At 47.3% G+C, this 20,666-nt stretch overlaps 1 long non-coding RNA gene across 1 annotated transcript in view; it reads left to right on the top strand.

Moving 5' to 3' along the window:
* Positions 1 to 20,666, top strand: part of LOC146192283 (uncharacterized) — a 34,603-nt gene that overhangs the window by 2,519 nt on the left and 11,418 nt on the right. The window contains exon 2 of the long non-coding RNA XR_014706750.1: positions 9,502 to 9,580. This is a non-coding gene — a long non-coding RNA (uncharacterized LOC146192283). The remainder of the gene's footprint in view (positions 1 to 9,501; positions 9,581 to 20,666) is intronic.

Here is a 20,666-nt window from a genome sequence, read left to right as displayed (position 1 = left end):
CATTAAAATCCTCCATGTACTCAATGAGTGCAGCAACTCAGAGTCGATCAGTTGAAGCTGCGCATACGGAATGCGCTAATGACACTAAGAAAAGGACTACCATCGAATATGTCTTGCAGAGGCGGTTTTAATGGCGCTAGTAATAATTACTATGCATAATGGGGCAGCTGCCCCTACTTGTAGACGACCGTCACGTCGTGCTTGTGCATTCGAAGGCTTCACATCGGCAAACGGTAAGGGGGTCTTTAATGATGATTGCTGACAACACAGAAAGGTCAGTCATATATGTATGGTCGGAACTTATTAAGAGCCCTGATGACGCCAAGGCACTTATCTGTCGTCGAATAGTTCCTTTCATATCGAGAAAGTGTGTGGTTTTCATGGGCGATGACTCGTTCGACACCGCCCTGCCACTGCATGAGGATCGCCCCGAGGCCGACGCTGCTGACGCCAGTGTGGACATCAGTTTCTATATTCTGGTCCAAATGAGGTAGTATTGGTGGTGGTGGCTTCGTCTTGGGGTACTTCACCCTATAAAGCCTGTGTCCTCTCAAGTCAAGCGGCTGTCAATGGCTTGGTCAGAGTCGGTAACATGTGCAGAAGCCGGAAAAGCGTTAGAGAGCCTTCTTGTCACTTGGCCATAAGAAACAGAAGATAGTTGTGGTCTTGTCGAGGTCTCGAACAACACGTTGTGCGATGAGGACATGTCGCGAGAAACATAGCTCCTGGAAGGTGAAATTACATTTCTGTGGCCTGATTGTTAGTTTCGCAGATGGGAAATAGTGAAGGGCAATGCGCAATCGCTCCCAGTGGTGGCCGAACTAGACGAGAAAACGACGACGTCGTCCAGGTTTGCACGAGACGACTGCTATTTGAAAGCAGATAAAATGGTGTTCATCATGCATTGGAACGCGGCAGGAGCGGAGAAAAGCGCAGTCTGGAGCAGTTTAAATTTGGAAAGACTATCGGGCGTCAAGAACATTGTTTTTTGCGGTCTCGCTCGTCCACCTCTATCTGCAAATATCAGTTCTGGAGATCTGAGGAAGAGAAGAACCTGTCGCCGCGGATTTGAACAAGTGCATCATTAATCTTGAGAAGTGGGTATACGTCCTTTTTTTAACGTCCCAAAGCGACTGAGGTCATGAGAGACGCCGTAGTGGAGGGCTCCGGAAAGTTTGACCACCTGGGCTTCTTCAACGTGCACTGACATCGTACAGCACACGGGCGCCTAGCTTTTCTCCTCGATTCGATCCCGCGTCCTTGGGCACAGTAGTCGAGCGCCCTAACCACTGCGCCACCCCGGCGGGGCATACGTCCTTCTTTAACGTTGTTAAATTTTCTGTAATCAATAAAAAATTGCAATATCTTGATTTTCTTTTTCACAGGGATCACCGGGGATGCCCATGGCTCCATGAAATTGTCCGCTAGCATTAAGTCGAATTTCGTTCCAACAGCCTCATGTTCTTTAGACAAAACACGGCATGGACGCTGGCAAACTGTTGGCCTGACCGCATAGGTGATGATGTGATAGTTGGCTACAGGCCTACGCCAGACCTTTTAGCTCGTTGCGAAGCAATCTTCAAAATCAGTTAGCAGGACGATAGAAGATTCTTCGGGTGAGGTGACAAGCCCGGATTTATTTTAGCCTTTGAAGGGCGTTCCATCGTCGTGAAGTGACGACGGAGCTCAGACTCGGCAGCCTATCCACATCGCTGAGGAAGCTGACCGCTGTTCTCTTGGTGAGGTGCTGAACCTCATCGGTGAAGTTCGTTAGGAAAACACTCGTACAGCCGTCAATCATTTGGGCAAGGCCACGTTGGATAGCTACTCCATCCTCTAGCAGCTTTGACTGGTGGCGGTCCCCAATACCTTCATAGCCGTGAAACTAGTTATTCCTCACTAAGGCCAGGACACGGGACTGTGGTGGCAGCATTACGTCATCTACGACAATACGCAGAGCGTTTATTCCTGTATTTTCTATGTTACTGAGCGCCATGGCCTGTTTCATCGAGAACGTTACTCGCTCTAGGTCAATACAGCATGGTTCGCCTGCAGAACGTCGAGGACCAAGGTCAAATCCCTGGAACACTCACACAAGATAACGAATTCAGAGATGTTGAAGAACCCTTGGACACTGATTCGAACTGCACCCCTTCTGGCCGGGAATGAGATGACCTGCAGTTATGCTAATGCTATGGACCGACCATGGCTTCAAAACGTTTCTCAGATTCTGGGCGAGAGCGTGGTTCATTGCTGAATAGTCCTCACCGGTATCAAGTGAAGCAATCTCGTCAGTTTCATCAATCGTCAAACACAAATCAGGCGTTTTGTGTGTGACCACACACAAATAATGCTGTCACTTCCCTGTCCTTGATAGAAATAACCGTACAGGTGTGTTGGCGGCGGAGGAGCTTTAGGTTTTCCGACTTTAGCGGCCTTACCTCCGGGGACCGCTGGAGATAGTTTTCCCGACATGTACTGGGAGAACGCCACTCAGGATAGATAGCGTCTCGACGAGGGTTTGGGGGATAGTAACGCCGAGGAAAAGATGGTCGAAAGTAATGGCGGCCGGAGGTTACAAGGTTCTGACGGGCCGACATATGCGCTTCTATGCGTGGCTGCTCACCTTTCCGTGAGTAAGGGTCGTCAGGCCCTAAACCACGCCGACCTACTCAGCGGTGCGGGCACGCCCTGTAAAGATGACGCGCCTCATCGTAGCAGAGGGGTCAATGGTCTAGTGCACGTAACACCTAACACTTTATTAGTCGCCATTATACTGACCTAGGAGGCCCACGGGCAAGGCTAGGCCGCCGCACTGCTTGAGCAGTGACATTCACTTGGTAGCCTGGTGTTGGTGCGCGACAGAGGACAGATGAGTATTTAGGTGAGACATCAAGCTGATGGGCAACCTCACAGATTTGCCGATGCGGCGCTTCTAGGCGCACCTCGTTCCGGGCAACTTCCGACATTGATGCTAATGAAGTCGCGCTGGAAGGTAGCTGGAGGACCTGTAATTCCTTCCTGACAACCGACCAAATCAGGTCAAGTAAAACAGCCATATCGCTCCCTGCCGGCATCAAAGAATCTGCAGGAATAAGCGTGCGTACATTCCGATTGCATTGACTGATTGGACAGTACAGGGGCGCCGTCTCCATGCTTGCCGCCTCGATAAAAAATTCCGCAACGGTAAACTACGCAGCTTGCGCACGAAGACGGGCAGACAGCTCTTGCTATACCGCACACACAAGGGGATGAAGCTTCGTCTCGTCCGCAAAGAAGACATTGGCACGTTTGATGTGGCACATTCTGTCCTCCACATATACGCGGACAATTTCGTTCGTCCGCTGGTTGCGTGAGGGCCGCTTAGCTTCAGCTTTTTCCCGATGGTCCCCGTTTGGCAACGTAGTTAGGAGATTGCGGTGTAAAGTTTTCCAAGTGGACTGAGTAGTCTCATGGTTCCATGTCAAAGTACACTCCTCGAGCATGCATTAGTGAATATGAAGCTTACGCTCTTCGATCCACCCGTTGTAGTCGGCGACCCACTCGAAGGTGTCCAGCCAGTCTTCCGCATCTTCATACGCGTCGCCGGGAAGGCGATGGTGTTCGCGGCGTATGGTAGAGGCTGAAAGCAGCGTACCCAATATCTTTAGCCATTTTCGGTGAGACCAACTGTAGAGGTTACGGCTTACTTGTCGGGGTGCCAAGAGGTCCGAATTCAGGCGATGCACCACGGAAGCGGTGGCTTGTAGGCCAATTGACCGGTGTGAGATTTGTGGTTTTTCTCGTAGACATACGCAGGTCGAGAAACACCCCGCACCTCCACCACATGTTTAGCAGCTGTTACACAGAATGCAGATGCGCAGAAGTGCGGAGAACTACTGCAGCAACTGAACAATCGCACCAAGGGCGAGGCTGCATTTCTACGTCCACTCCCTATAGCTAACGTCGTCTTCCTCCTGCCCCTAACACACGTGTCAATAGTTTGCCGTAGATACTGCTTAAACACGTAGAACTGTATATTTAGCTCCGATATTAACATTTGATTTACTGCATGAGACGCATAACTAAAGGTTTCATTTTGAAACGCTGCAGCTGTGTAGGCCACCATAGCCTTTTTCGTTGGCACTATTGCACTTTGGAAATTACGCGACCACCCCGGGGTTAACTTAGAACGATAGGCGCTCAACGTACAAAACAAAGGGACGAAGTGGATAGGATGGGCGCTGACCTGCACGTATGTATTAAATCATAGCATAAATACTTTGTCGAGAACACTCCGCATGCGCGTTAGGCAGTGCTACTTAATCGAGTTTAAAAACTTCAATGCTCTCTTATAAGGATAGAAGCCATGCTAACACACTTTTCTGGCCCATATCTACCTATATTCTAGGGTTCCAAAGTCTCACGTGCTTTCTAAATCTTGGTGACTGATTATCTTTGTACCCTCAAAAGTGGCCTGCGACATTTACACGAAAGGCTCGTTTTTTCGAAATGCATATCCAAGGCGTTCTGCTCTAGAAGACGCGTAATAATGCAACGTGCCTTATTTTCCATGTATATTGAACCACAGCTCAACGGAAGATTGTACACTTGTAAAGTTATACAGGGCAGTCATTTTGTTCTATGTTTGATTCCACAGTCTTTTTTCCTGTGTACATCTTTCTCAGTCAATTGTTGAAGAGGGGGCAATTGTAGGGCTCAGAAAGGAGCACATCTACACCAATTTTCCTCCCCATATTTTAAGTCCATGAGAGGTGTTACGCACATAAAGTAATACTTCAAATTTGCGGCTCTCGTGGTTGTCTGTCTCGCATGATACTGAACAGGAGCCTCGCGTTTCCAGAGTCTCAGCTACAGCCTGAAGAAGTGCAGGGGAAAACCTGCAAGCCGTAGGCGTTCCACTAGAGCGGTAAAATTGAATTGCGCCTGATCAAAACAAATGGCACTTCCTGTACGAGGAAGCAATTCTCCCAGGATACCCATCTAACCTTCGCTGCATTAAGACAGCGTGCATGCTCAAAGATAATCACGTTCACAAATGTACAATTTCCAGTTTCCGCCTCTTCTGCCGTAGAATATTTCGGCATTCACCGCCAGCTAATGGGGCTTGGTGCATCGTCACCCATATTCATGTTGAATGATGCTCTGAGCCGACAGGGTGCGTTATACAAGCTCCCACACACCAGAGATCAGCTGCAAAGAAGATTGCTGAAAGCCTTTATAATTCATTGCTGTACAGATTCCCCAGTTGTTGGCACGCAATAATCTCCATCCGCCCTAGAATATATCCACATCAACGCTAGAACACCGTGGTTTGTGACAGGGAACTGAACGACGGATGTCATCAATTCTTCCAACACTTTCCTACCTTCGACGCCAAAATTCTTCCACGGAATGTCGTCACCACCCACCCAGGATATAGAACCCCGCTCCCTCAACGAATTCTACAGTGGGCAGAGAAGAGCGGCTGGAATAACGATGACTAAAAGTGCTTTTTGGTTCCTTGCTTTAGAGATTCCCTACCTTGTTGGCACGCAAGTATCTGCAACAACTGAGAACATATCCAACAGAACAGAAGCACATCGTAGGGAGCTGATGTATACCTATCCGGCTTAAGGCAAACAAACTTGATCTGAAGCAGAAAGGGTGTGATCTCATTTCCAAGCTCATGCCTTTTGAGTCCCACGTATCTACGTTGGAAGGCGAATGTGCTCACGCAGTGAATGATGTTATATCTGATTATATCCACTCTGAGTCTGCTGCAATGAATGCACAGTTAGATGATCTCAAAAATCAATCCCGTCCAGACAACTATCTTTCAAGGTGTCCCGGATAGGGGCTCACAAACCTGGACTGAGACTCAAGAACATCTTCAGAAAATTCAGAAAATATTAGTCCTATTGTTTCCTGATAAGAGCATACGTCGGGTTCACAGACTGGGCTCATACGTATAGAAGGGATGCTGGTTTATCATTGTGAAATTCGGTTCCCCCAAATTAAGACAAGATTTTATCGTAGTGCTCAAAATTAAAAAAAAAAATTCTACGATAACGATTAGTGAATGCTTTCCCGCCCCACACGTCAGTTCCGTAAAGTCGGCTGAGTTTTGGAAGGCTTCAGGACAGAAGTATTTATTGCGAGAGAACCAATTGTTCATAGACAAGAAATGCCTCATCTATTGTTCAACAATCAGTCATGTCTACGTAGTAGATTTTGCAGACAGTCGTTCTGGCCCTAACAGAGGACGATCTGCTGTCGCAAGGTCAGTTTCCATACCTCGAATGTGCGCAGTGTCCACAAGAAACGCAATGCTTTGCCTTCAGTTGTTCATCCGACACTGCTATCTTAAGCGAAGCTTGGCTCTCGAGTGATACTATAGATTATGAAATATTCTAGTGGGCAAGTGTTTTCAAATTTTGAAGTAGAATCTTCACTACGCCAGCCAGCGAGCCTGCAATGTCGCTGGGTGCCTGAAAGGGCTTCAACTCGGGCCTCTCCTATCATGTGAGAATGTGACATTAGGATCAATCTATCACGCTGTGTCTCGTTACTTCCTCTGTCCCCTTTGTGTAGGCGCGCTGCTTTTTTCCTAGATCAGCCTATCATAACATTTGAATTCAATTTAGCAGGATATGCCACGCAGGCGTGTTCATACGGCTTAGTTAAAATGGCACTTTATACATGGGCTCGTAGGCAACGCCACCGGGATATACTCCTAAAGCTTAAATGTGAACCATACGTTTGTAGCGCAATGTACACAACGCTATCCTTCAATATTTCACCGGTGCCTGATAAAGCGTCCCTTTGCCTAGAAACTGGGTTCGCCGCTATTGGAGACGAACAACGAGAACAAGAAAAATAAGACGAACCGCTGGTGATAACTCGGTAGTTGCCACCCTGGTAGAGGCAAACGACAACGAGATGCTAGGACAGAAGGCTCATTCGAATGTTTCGACTGCGGTGTGCCCTGGATTTCGACGTAGAGACGATGTCATATCACTAGAAGACTTCTACGCCCGAATGAGGTTGGTTAAACGCCCTGAAATCATTATTGACATCAGGAACACTATATAAGACGAAACTAAAAATTAAACCACCGCTCAACCGTGTGTTTAATCACAAGTTCGGCCACAGACATTGCCAGGCGAAAGAGGCTTCTGCTGCCATCTAGGTTTATTTAGAGCTAAACCATAGCTAAATTTTTTTTTGCTGTGACAGTATCTTGCGTACTGGTGGCGGGATATCGATCACCGTTCGTGATAGCCTGAGATTTTGTTCAATATATCGCTTTACTGCTAGCAATGTTGTTCAGAAGTGTTACTCACGAAAATGGCGATTTCATTTTTTTGCTTGTTTTATCGCCCAACCACTTCGTCCCTAACAATTAACTTGGATCTACGAAGGATTAAACAAATTAATGCACATTTTACTTCAAATCTACTCTTTTACTCTAAATACGCATCGTTCATAAGTGCAGTTTCAAATTGTGAGCTTGTCAGAGGCATAACGTAAAGCTTCCTGTTGAAGGTATCGACTACTAAAGCCGCTTTACATCTCCCATGAAGATGAATAAATAATACAATGGTTTTGATGTGCAAGGTTTAACATCCCTAAACCACGCAGGCTGCGCGAACGCCGCAAAAGAGCGCGCACGGAAGTTTACACTCCCTCGGGGCATCTTTTACTTGCTTTGATAGCATAGTGCCCACGTACCCAGAGAAATGCAGCCGCCCCTCTAGGGGTCCCCCAACTCAGTAGGGAAGAGTGAAATCTAAATTTTAGTTGTGCTATTCATGTTAATATTAAGTAAGAAAGCCCGTAACACGGGCCTCCGAGAAGTACTGCCTGTCAATTTTTCTCTTCAGAGGCAATTCTCCAAACTTTCTGAAATGCACGAAGAACATTTTCATACATGTCCCGGACCAATACCACTTCTCAAAGTAATCAGCTTCAGCTTGTATTGATTTGCGCCAATTGTGAACAAGGGCTTGCACGGCTTCTTCGTACCAAATATTTTTTTCTTGTGCTAGAGCCATGCTTTGATGGCTTGCATAAAGCTCTGGTCGCTTTAATATCTGGATCCCCGAGGAGCGAATCGAAAGATCATTTGGTGACAAGTAAGCACCGTCACGAGAGAAGTGCAGTAAAATACACACAAATTTTAAAGCTACTTTATTTATTTTTCTCGATTGTATAGAACGGCCCTTGTTTTCTTCGGCTGTCCTGCGAAGGAAAAAATGTACGAAGGAAGCATTCTCGCCCATGTTCACCGGGAGAACTGCACCATTAAAATTGGCCGGAAATATGTGAAGGAAAAACACGATCAGAAGATTAGCGGTGTTTTTATTTGTAGAGTTCATAAAGCCTATATTAAACTCGGTACACATAAGTATAGTTTATTTTGTTGAATTTTTGTAGAATAATATCTGGGTAATGATTCATAGCTTACAGTCGTTGGATTAGCAATATTAAAGAAATCTATAAAATCAAAAAATTATGTGCGCCGTGTGCTGCGGTGTAGGCGTTTATACGATGTATAATAACTCATTGCGCACACAAGGACAAACACGTATATGTATAGATGCACTGTATAGTGCTTCGTTGGAGCTGTTTTGCTGAATATAAAAACATAGCAGAAGCATAATGTAGTTCTAGTTCTAGTTCAGTCATTCAGTCGTGTCTCACTCTTCGTGACCCTATGGAAAATATCACGCCACTCTTTCCGGTCTCTCCCTCTCTTCCTAACATCACATAACTTCATCTGCAGCGCCTCGAGGATGCCATCTAACCATCGCGTTCGCTGCCTACCCCTTCTCCGGCGACCCTCAACCTTTCCCAACATCACATCTTTCTGCAGCGACTCCTCTCTTCTCATCAGATGACCAAAGTAGCTGAGCTTTAACTTTAGAATTTGACCCTCCAATGAGCAGTCAGGGTTTATGGTCGACAATATCGACTGATTTGATCTTCTGGCCGTCCAATGAACTCTCAAGAGTTTCTGCCAGCACCACAATTCAAACGCGTCAATTCTTCGGCGGTCAGTCTTTTTCACAGTCCAACTCTCGCATCCATACAACACAACTGAAAAGACCATAGCACCAGTTATACGGATTAGTTGGCAGTGTAATGTCTCTGCCCTTTAGTAGGCGATCAGGGCTAGCCATGGATCTCTTTCCCAGAGGCATCGTGTAACATGTCGGCAACTTCTGCATCATTCAAAGAGTCAAGTTCAGAGTTTTAACGGTAATATTTTTGTCGATATTGCACCTAAGAAACACATTACCCAGAGGCATCCTCGCTTCAAGCAAGAAATATCCGCGAATTGCGGCCTATCATGACGGTTCTCAAAAATCATCAGTGTAGTGTTTTAGTATGAATCTGTTTTGAGAATATTATCAGAAATTATCGGGACATTTCATCTTCTTCGCGCTACTAAGAAGGAACATGTACTTATTTTAATCTAATAGCGCAATTCAAGTCGGCGGCATGCTCACGTTACAGTGCCTTCCACATCGGTCAGTCACGTCCTAACTCTGTACAGCCCAGCCCCTTCGTAAGAAATACTGGTTGCAGCCATGTGGTAAGTTGCCATTTATTTCTCTCTTGTGTTCACGTAGACGAATGATGTATGTTTCAAGCAAAATACTAATGTTCACACTTGATAATTCCAGCCTTTCAAAAACGCTGCCCTGACAGGCCTTTTTAGGCTTTCTGAAACATATGCGCTTACACTCTCTTGTGCAGAGGTAAAAAGCTTAACCACATCCAATTTGAGCTCAGATAATCCTGAGCCATTAGGTAAAGATATAAAATATACATTATAAATAAAACAAAATGGTTGCGAAGCTTTGTTACTTGCCTATTTTCAACAATACTAGCGTTTAACTAGCGGCACAGAGACACAAAGGCGCTTGGTATGGCGCTGTGCAGTATGCCCCAAATTCAGGCTATCTCGGGGCCTAACCTCCTTAGCTGTGGCGAAGCCTTCCGAGTTATGCATTGTAACGAATACAAGGCAGAGAACACTGAACGGATCAGTTCCACAAACTTCACTCAGCTTCGTCCTCTTTTTCCTCGGTTCAGGGAGGCACGCGGCATTACCCCCCTCTTCGAAAGCGGCGACACAACGCTGGGAGGGTCCACAAACTATATGCACACCGGAAAAGCAGGGAACACAAAGCTGCACACGCGGCCAAAAGATCACTGCCTCTCATAATACGGTTTCATTCGCACTACGTGAATAGTTTTAGCACTTTGAGCACCGCCGTATAGAGGGTCGTTGATCCCAAGGAACGACTTCGTAGGGCACGTTACTAAGGTGCCGAATGACCTCGTATGGGTCAAAGTAACGGCAAAGTAGCTTCTAGGGGAGTCCTTGACGGCGTACTGGTGTCCACATCTATACAAGATTGCCAGGTTGATAGTGAACGTCTCGGTGTCGGAGGTTGTACCGACTGGCATAGCGGTGTTGTTGATGCTGAATACGGCGCCGTTCGCCCTGGTGCGCTTCTCAGGAGCGCTGCAGAAATATGTCGACGTTCGCACAGGCGTTGGTGGTATCGTCGCCGTGGCGTATGGGTAGCATAGCGTCCAACATTGTGGTGATGGGACGACCATAGATGGAATGGCGCAAGACGCGTCGTCTCTTGTTCAGCCGTATTGTATGCAAAAGTTGCATACGCAAGGACTTCATCCCATGTGCGATGTTCAACGTCGGCGTACATGGAAATTCCGGCAAGTGTTCTACTGGGGCGCTAAGTTAGTCCATTCGTTTGCGGATGGTAAGCAGTAGTCCTACGATGACTTGTGGGGGTATGACTGAAGATCGCCTGCTCTAGTTCGGCCATAAAGGCTGTACCGCGGTTTGTAATAATAACCTATGGGGCGGCGTGGTGCAGTATGATAGTCTTGAGAAACAACTGAGCTACTTTAGCAGCAGTTGCGTGGGAAAATGACTGTCTCGGCACTTCGCGCTAAACAATTCGTCGTCACTGCGCTCCACCTGTTCCCTGACGCGGCTGTCCGGAAAGGACCCAGAAGATCCATGCCCACTTGTTGGAAAGGGGCTGTCTGTGGAGGTATCGGCTGAAGAAGCCCTGCAGACTTCAGCGGAGGTGTCTTTCGCCGCTGGCCACCTCGGCATGTTCTCAAGTAGTGCTGGACTAAAGGCAGCAACACAGGCCAATAGCACATTTGTCGAATGCGTGACTCCTAAATGACAAGCCGAAGGCTCATCGTGGCATGCGTGTAAGATTTCTGGCCGGAGGTCGGACTGCACAAAGAGAAGAAAGGTTACCTTGTTGTGTGAAAGTTTCGCTTGTATAGGGCGCGACTGCGATTGCTGTAGGAGGACAAACACCGAGCGAAAACACGTGGGCCAACTACATCAAGGCCTTCAAGATGCTCAATAAGCGGGCGTAAACCGGGGTCAGCCCGTTGACGCTGGGCCATGTCGGTGGTCGTGACTACAGCAAGAAACGGGACGTCGTCGTCCTCGCTGTCGGAAGGGGTAGGATAAACTGGTGCACGCAATAAGCGATCGGCGTCGTTGTGCTCACGGCCGAACTTTCTACAACCGTAATGTCGTACTCTTGGAGACAGAGGCTCCACCTTTCAGGCCACTCAGAGGGGTCCTTGAGGTTCGCTAGCCAGCATAACGAATGGCGGTCACACAGCTCTGAAAGGGTGGCCGAAAAGATTGGGTCGAAAATTAGGTATCGCCCAGGCTACCGCAAGACATTCCTTTTTCGTGGTTGAGAAGCTTTGCTCTGCTTTTGAAAGAGAGCGACGCGCGTAATCGATAATTTTTTCAGTGCAATTTCGTCACTGATTCAGTACGGCACCAAGTACAAAATTACTGGCGTCGGTATGAATATCCGCAACATCGTTTTCATCGAAATATGCAAGTATAAGGGTGGTCTGCAGTCGCCGGCGTAGCTGGTTAAAGGCATCCTCTTGATCATCGTTCCACGCAAAAGGAACATTGTCTTTGGTAAGAAGCGTAAGTGGCTCGCTAATTGGTGAAAAAAATCTCGACGAAACGCCTTTAATAGGCACAAAGCCCCAAAAACCTTCTAATGGACTTTTTGTCGGTTGGGCGCGGGAAGGTTTCCCCATCAGCAGTCTTGTCGGGATCTGGATTCACGCCCTCAGCACTAATAGCATGACCAAGAAGGTGGAGCTCCTGGAATCCGAAATGGCATTTCTGTGGTTTTATCGTGAGTTGCGATGAACGCAGCGCCTGTAGTATAATTCGAAGCCAGTTGAGGTGCTCCTCAAAACTAGCCGCGAAAATGTCGACATCGTCAAGATATACTAGGCACGCTTGCTACTTCAGTCAATAGAGAACGAAGTCCATTATCCGTTGGAAGGTTGCTGGCGCAGAACAGATACCGAAAGGAAGCACTTTAAATTCAGAAAGGTCGTCGGGGGTGACGAACGCTGTTTTCTTTCTGTGTCCTTTCGTCCACTTCTATCTGCCAGTAGCCATTCTTGAGGTCAAGCGACGAGAAGTATTTGGCATTGTGTAACCGATTCAATGCGTCGTTGATACGTGGGAGGGGGTATACGTCCCGTTTTGTTACCTGATTTAACTTTCGATAATCGAAGCAGATACGCAAGATTTTCTTGTTATTTTTTTTCACCAACACTGCAGGCGAAGCCCAGGGGCTGCTAGATGGCTTCACCACATCGTCGGTAGTTTTTCTTGCACGTGGCTTCCAATAGCTTCTCGCTCTGTTGACGAAACGCGGTATGAGTGTTGGGAAATCAGTTTGGTCTCCGCGTCAACCATAATGCGGTGTTTGGCTACTGGGGTGCGCCCAACTTTTGAAGACGTTGCAAATCACCCTGCAAAATCTTGAAGGAGCTCTAGGAGTCGCCTCCGCTCACCCACCGATAAATTGGGGTTAATGTCTACAGTTGATAGAATTTCGGGTGCATCACATCCAGTTGGCGACGGCGGCGCCAGAGCACAGATGTTCGCTGGCTCAATAAAGTTGGCAATATACACAATGGCCGTTCCTATCGCAATGTGCTGAAACTCGGTCTCGAAACTCGTAATCCAGAGTTTCGCATAAGCGAACAAGTCCTCTTGCAGCGCAGATCCCTTACTCAAGAAGCAAGACCACATTCCTCTCTGCCAGTACGTCACGGTTGCATGGTGAGTCGCTATCTACCAAGACCATAATGCTGTACTGTGGCAGACCCGTAACGGCAGCAGCTGTAATACGTAAGGCGTGCGTTGGTGAACCGTCTATGCTAGAACTCCCAATGGCTTGGCTCGGTGAAAACGTCACACGCAATTCTCGCAAATTAATTATCGCACCGTTAGCCTGTATGACGTCTCACGAACAGTGGGTAAGAAGAACAGTCACAAACAAACAGAAATCCGTCAATTGCAACTCTCGCAACGCATCTTCCAGAGTCGGGGTAATAAGATGTCCCCCAGCTGTGCGAATCTGAAGCCCAGTCCACTCGGTTAAAATTTTCTGCAATATCCTGGCTAACCAACTGCTCATGACTGAATAGTCCTACTGAATGAACTAACGCGGTAGTGAGAAAATCGTCGATAGAAACCGGTATGTCCGAAGCTGCGCACTCAGGTTCACCGTTACATGACCTGTAGTAAGCGCGGTTCGGCAGTTTGCTCCTCAGGGGCCTCACCTCTGCAGGTCGCATTTCCTAGTTTTCTTGACGGCTCGAGAATCGGGGACTCTGCGAGCGGCCAGTGCGATATGAAGAGGGACTTGGACTTGGGGAACGATAACAGGAAGAGATAATAACGCGGAACCCGCAGTGTGGGACGTCTGGGGGATGCGTATGCGCCGAAAGGTGCTCCTCGATTTCGCGTGGTCGTTCACCACTTCCAGGACATCGTGCACGCGGATGAAAGACACGAAGCCTGGCGTGGCGGTACGGACAGAACCTCAACCTGTGACCAGCCTCACCACATTGGTAACAAAGGGGCCGATTGTCAGGGGCACGCCAGACGTCGGTCCTTCGAAACCATGCCACGGCTACAAGAAGAGGACGGCGCAGCTGGTTTGGATGAGGCACAGTGGTGTTCGCTTTTGGAAAATTGCACAGGGTATGCTGCTGAAGCACGAACGCGTACGTCGGCATACTCGGTGGTGGTGACTGCACACCAGGCAAAGACGTTTCCGGGAAGACTTGTCTGATTTCCTTGCAAATGACCTCTGCGAGTGATGGAAGCCTCGACGATCCCGCTAGACCATGTAGCTGAATGTATCTCAGCTCCTCTCTCACAACAGATCGAACAAGCTCCCTTAAGGCATCATCAGAAATGTTGAAGCTGGAAGCATAGACGGCCGGTGACATGGCGGACACGTCGCGGTTATAGTACTGAGCCCTGTGTCGAAATGTTTGTTCTATCGTGGTGGCCTCTGCTAGAAAATCTGATGTCGTGCCAGGTGGATTGCGCATAAACCCAGCAAATAGTTCTTGTTTCACTCGGCGCATTAGGTGGCGCACTTCTCCTCTGCCATATTTGGATGGGCATGCTCATCCGCGCGTGATCACAAAAAGGCGGATCATGTCCTCGTGGTACACTGTAATACTTTCGTTAAGGGCCTGGCAGCGAGAAGGCAGTGCCGACTCAGCACGCTCTCTTCGGTCGTTGGCTGGCGACGAAATAGATCCCATGAAGGTATCGTCGTTTCCTGGTTCACGAACCACGTCCGCGCTGCATCTTCGAGAGCAAACTACACATCATGCAGCTTCCTTTGCCCGTTCTAATTGGTCCAGCTAGTCTTCAGCGCCTCCATAAAGCTCGTCATGGAAGGACGGTAGCGTTCGAGACTGGAGGACGATGAACTGGGATGAATTCTCTCCGTTAGCCACAATGCTCGTTTTGGATCTATGCATGTCGGTCGCAGGCGTCCAGGACAAAGGCCCGAGCTCAAGTCACTGACCTCGGAAGCGGCGGCTGGAACTGCGGTAGGCCGGTGTCAAATCCGTGGTGACTCTCGGTTGCCCTTGAGGGGTGGAACTCAGCAAAAATGGAAATCGTTCCCGGCTGCTCCACCAGAAAATGTAACGAGTACAAGGCAGCGAACACTGAACGGACCAGTTCCATACACTACACTCAACTTCGTCCTCTTTTTCTTCGGCTCAGAGAGGCAAGCGGCAGAATTGCATCAATAGATGTAATTTGTCCCTCAGCGCTACTTTTAGTTAGATTGCTTTTTCTCTAATACTTATAAAGGTAAAATGAGTTGGGCGTCGCTTCATGGACTTCTGGTAGAGTCGACAGTGTAAAAACATTGCAATTTTAGTCTCACTTCTGCAATGTGCTTATTGTTCCATCAAGTTCATTATCTATGGATGAAAGGTATAGTGATCCCTCCTTCCTTGCAGTTCATCGCCTTAGTTACTTTGCAAGGCAACGTCTTTAATGAACCTTTCCTTCTAACAGTAGATGTCAAAGTGTGTAGTTGAAGAACAGCGTCTCTTCACTTTGTGGAAACATTTTGCATGGTAAATTGACGATTTGGCAGTGAAGGGTACGTAAGCACTCATTATTTTGGTAATATACCTCATCTAGTCCATCCAACCTCTGGACTTGGTGAGTAATATTGAAAATCATTCCAGATTTTCATGGAGGGCACTGGAAAAAATCTGTCTTTTTGAGCGCTAAGTAACTTTGTGTTAATTTTGGAATTGTAGGGATGGGAACCACCAACTTTTCGGCTACAAGAGTGACACGCTATGGTTATAGCGACGAGGCTCGCCATTTTAAACTGAATAAAGAGGGCCTATCGAATGCGCTGTGCAATGGAAACCGGTTGTACAATCATATTCAAATGAACAGCACGCAATTATATAAGAAACACAACCTTAAAGAATTGCAAACACTCCATTTCCACTAATTTTCGCGATATCACTATAAAAAGAGCCCTTGGAGCCGTTTGCATTGGTTGAATTAGAACGCATAGTGCGTCATTAAGATGGGTAATCTGCTCCGTTGCAGCGGGCAATCCTAGAATCCATGAAGCATGTTCTTATCTGTGTCAGAACTCACTCGCAGTTCCCCTGTTTGTTTCCTTGGTATTGACTTGTCTTCGTTTCCTGTGTTGGCTCACAGAGTGCAAAAAGTGATTCATTGTTGCTGAACGGAATTTGGAGCGAAAGCTTCGGCTGCGGGCGACCGAGCGTTGCAAACAACACAGCCAGCAGTCTGGTAAATGCAGCAGAGTGTTCCAGCTTTCTATGGAGCACCCGCTTTCATACCCGGGGCATGCTATATACCAGCAGACGCTTTCCTGCTCCACTTAAACCGTTCTCCATGGCGCCATGCTCATGCGCAGTGGAAAAAATACCCTTCACACCTTCGCACTTGCGCGCAATTCTTGTGCGACGCCGCTCCCTCCCCCTGCTCTCTTCTGTGGGCACCACGTACGGGCACCCACAAAACGTTTGCGTAGGCGTATAGTGGGGCTGCATAACGAGACACGTTAAGTCACTAGTCGGCACCGCGGTGGTGAACGGCTCGGCGCAACGACGGAACACCTGTGAAACGGTGTAGCTGGTTGCCATAGTTACGGTGCATGCGCAGTTGTGGCCCCGGACAGGCATGACTAAACTCAGTTCTACTAGACAAGTGTAGCGTTCGCTACAAATTTCTCTCCACAAGTGTCCTTGCGTCAATGTTACAGCCTCGTTGGCGCTTGCATCCAGAACATATTTGTGGGCTTGGTGGTGAATCATCTTGTGAAGAACAGTGCAAACACAAACAACACACTGGAGGAGAAGACGCTTAGAAATAAATTGCCTTCAAAATATTCTGGCAAACGGGCAGCAGGTTTCAGCTGTGGAGACTATTAGGATCATGGGCCTACATCTACAGGCGAATGGCCAGAATACAGTTACCGCCAAAAATCTGGAAGGCTATGCCATGCACACTTTGGGTCTCTTTAGGACAATCTCAAGTAAAAAAGGGGGTCTTAGAGTTAAAAGCTTGAATAAATTTGTTCTGGCCTTTATACGAGTGTGTGAGCTATGCGACGCCTTACTTGGACTGGCTCACTTACATGTGGTTACTTTTCTTGCACAACTATGTCGACCCAATTGACTTCCACCTGTTGATTTTTGTGTAGTCTGTGTGTTTGCAATTGCGCTGTTCACAAGATGCTTGAGCCCGCCATAAATTCGTTTAGTGTAACGATTGCTGCGTTTCGGCAGTAACAGCACAACTATTTGTCGACGTCAGTGCTAAGAAGAAATGAACCCTGATGACAGTGTTCGCGCCTTATTGGTTTTAAGGGGGCATACTTAAGTCTACGTGCAACTGAGTAGCGGCTCCGTCATGGATCAAATCAGCGGCACTTCGTCCTGTGTGCATTCCTCCTGAGAACCGCAAATTCTCTGACGTATCATGCGGGCTCATATTTCCACAGCTTCCTTAGAAACTTGGACATCCAGTGGGCTGTATGTGCACACGTTGTGGTGATAGATGCACATTGCTGTGTCGCCCTCACTCATGCATGTTTGCGGCCCTGCCTCTTGAAAGCTTGGACATCCAGAGGCTTCGATTGTGCACACGTGGTGGTAGATGCACTGGGATGTGTCAGCCTCTTTATTCTTATGCTCTTCGCTCTTGGCCAAGCAGTGCATTTATGCCTGGGTGAGCAGATAACCATTGTACAGCAATAGTCAGTTTCAGATAATTATGAATCGGTCCGCAGGAAAGAGAAGATGCAGTATCTGTCACCCTTGCTACGCCGACACGTGAACCGCGCCATAAGGTAAGGAAGGAAGGTGGGAGAGAAAGCTTATAGAGGGAAGGAAATGAAAAAGTGAAGGGTAATGGCGTAATTTCGACTAATGCGCCTTGTGTAGGTACGTTACACCAAGGCACCCTAATTTCGACAACCTGGGGATCTTGAACTTTTTGGCTTCTTAATGGGGTTTGTAATCCCAAAGCGACTGAGACTATGGCCATTGTTTAGCCGTTATGTAATAACAAATGGGTACTGAATAGGCTGTCAGGGCTTCGTAGGTTAAATGGAAAGAAGGAAGGGTCCCGGGAACCAGAAACTATAAAGCGGATAACCAAAACTTCGAGTTTCACAGGAGAACACATTTCTAGCTTACGCGAGGGCGACCACTTTATTGCTTTAGTAAAGAGCCTTATCTTAGAGACATTATTACGCAGGCCGCTTTACTGTTAGACTGCAGGATAGTCAGCCAAGATATACCTAATTGGTTTATGAAAACAAAACTCTTATTGAGAACACGAAGATATGAATGCTTCAAGCACCTCCGAGAAAATACTCATGGAAAGGCTAACAGAGTCCTTACCTTCATGATTACCTAGACATACAAGTACAGTGTGAATAAAACCTTGCATGCTTTAAAAAAAAGCAGACTGAAGGGGGCTATGGCTACAGGAAATAATAATGAGTACGCGCGAAGTTCAAGAGCCACAATACATCAACAAGATATCCAATAATAGCTAGTTTCCCACCAATCCATATAGAGCTCAAGTTAATAGCGTCCCTTCTATTATCCCGCGTTATCATCAATAGTTAGTATCATTTATCGAGAAGCTACTCGATGTTCCCACGAGAAGGCCTGTATACATTTATACAGCAGCCGAATGAGAAAAATATTGAGAGAGCTAACTGGAGACTTTTTGCATATCGTTCTAGCCACGAAAGAGGAAGTTAGAAACCATTCATTACGTAGTAAATAGTAAGGCTTAGGTAACTTCATATGAGTTCAGTGCGATGCTATAACAACTGATAAGGTGCCCAACCGGAGGCACTCCTTCTCGATTCGTGACATATTGGAACAAAACAGGACACTTATATGGTACAGAATTTAGCTAAGGGGATCTAAACTGCCACACATACGAGTTCGTAAAGTCAGCTGTGCTGCATGAGTTTATCTGGGTTGTGTCTCTTCTAAATAGTCAAGAATTTACTCTAGAGACCTGCAAAAGTTGCCTTTAGTAACAGAGTGTCTCTTGTAAACATGTCTCTTGTATGCAATGTTCCGCGCAATTTCTCACCACTTCAAGGATAACAAAATTTTAAAAGTATAGTAATATTGTCGTAATCCCGGGAAATAAAGATTACTGGGGTTCCACATCGCTCACACCTAGTTTATGACGCGTCATCTCATTTAGGGTTGTTTGGTAATGATTTCTGATTGTGGTAATTGTATATCGTTCTTATAAACGTTTGTATAAGTTTCTGTGACATTTTGCTTCTAAAGCCCGGTCTGGAGCTCATTAAACCAATCTGGGTCTCAAGAAGAGGAAACTAGCTTTGCAGGTCTGATCTATTAAGGTTCTGTGATTGTATTCAACCACTTCCAGGTCTGTGGTATTGCAATCTGCCACGCTGTAGCATATTTCGAGTTCCGCTTTTAACGAAGTGGTGCCCGTGTTTCCACGAAGGTCGTTAATGAAGACTGTGTGGAAAGTGCGAACACAGCAGACAGTAAAATTCCTAGATGAAAGCACGCGTTGGAGAAAAACAGGTGTCACCTGCTATGTTGGCTTCATATCGCTCGTCTGAAAAACTACGCAATGCACATAAATACGTCCCTTGTCTCAAACGAGGAGAAACCCCGCATTTTAAGAAGCGCAAACATTCTCTCGTCGTTAGGTTGCGACCTCTCTAGAGCTAGGAATCCACGCATGATTGCAGCTGAGCTTGGCACTGTGGCTAGGCCTAGCGCATCCAGTGTCAAACTGGCGGAGATAATTTTGCTAGTGTTTGTTGCGGCAACACCAGATCTGAAAGACACCTGGACCTCAGGCCCAGGAGCACTTTTGGGTTCATGGTTCATCGTCAGCGGCCCCCATCCCACCTTCCCGAAATGCCCAACAGGTCAGTCAGCCATCTTCTCACCGGAATGACCACGCCACTGGCCCCCCAGTCTAAACGCCATCATCGGCATCATGAGGAGTCAACCCCTTCAATGTACTTATCATGACCATTAACAGTGATAGAAAGCTTCTTGCCTCCCACAAGCGCCTTACGGATGACAGTCAACCGGATCCTTCAAGTCATAGCTCTTAAGGCAAGCAATCCTGTCCTGTAACCGAGAACCTGCATGCCCCTGCCCTATGATCGACATTTTATAAAGTGACTGTAAAGCTTTGAACAGCAACAACCTCACGAATATACCAAACAGGATTCTCTAGCTAAATTTGATGCGTGCTCAGAACCAGGCATTTTCGGGGCTTCACGGCCATGAGGAAATCGAATACAATTGCTGTGCAGCTCCCGACCCTCAATGCTGCCGAACGACTGCGAACTCTTAAGAGCATTTCACTTATAAGTGAGATCTCAATGCCTCTCCACGTGCATTTAGTTGAAGTTTTTGACCTGCGGCATTGCGTCTTTTACAACCTCGAAGTCAAAGAGCATGAGGCTCCACTTCAGCATGAAATTTACTACCCCATACACCGTCTCAACCCAGGCGCTTGGAAAAAGGTGGCCCTGCATGGTCGCTTTTGTATAAGGCGGCAATGGCTTTTACAAAAACGGCACAGTAATTTTTGTATGCGGCCCACACTTGGTTATCTGGGCCAAATGTGGGCAGCCCTATTTGGGTCGCACACAGGGGTACGAATGAGGACCGATTATGACAAAATTTGGCAGCACTCCCGGGGACCCTCTGGGCCCTAGTTG

The sequence above is a fragment of the Amblyomma maculatum genome, chromosome 4, assembly GCF_055883805.1.
Source record: "Amblyomma maculatum isolate TAMU_Amacu chromosome 4, ASM5588380v1, whole genome shotgun sequence".
NCBI classification, from domain to species: Eukaryota; Metazoa; Arthropoda; class Arachnida; order Ixodida; family Ixodidae; genus Amblyomma; species Amblyomma maculatum.
This window is presented reverse-complemented; position numbering and strand designations above follow the sequence as displayed.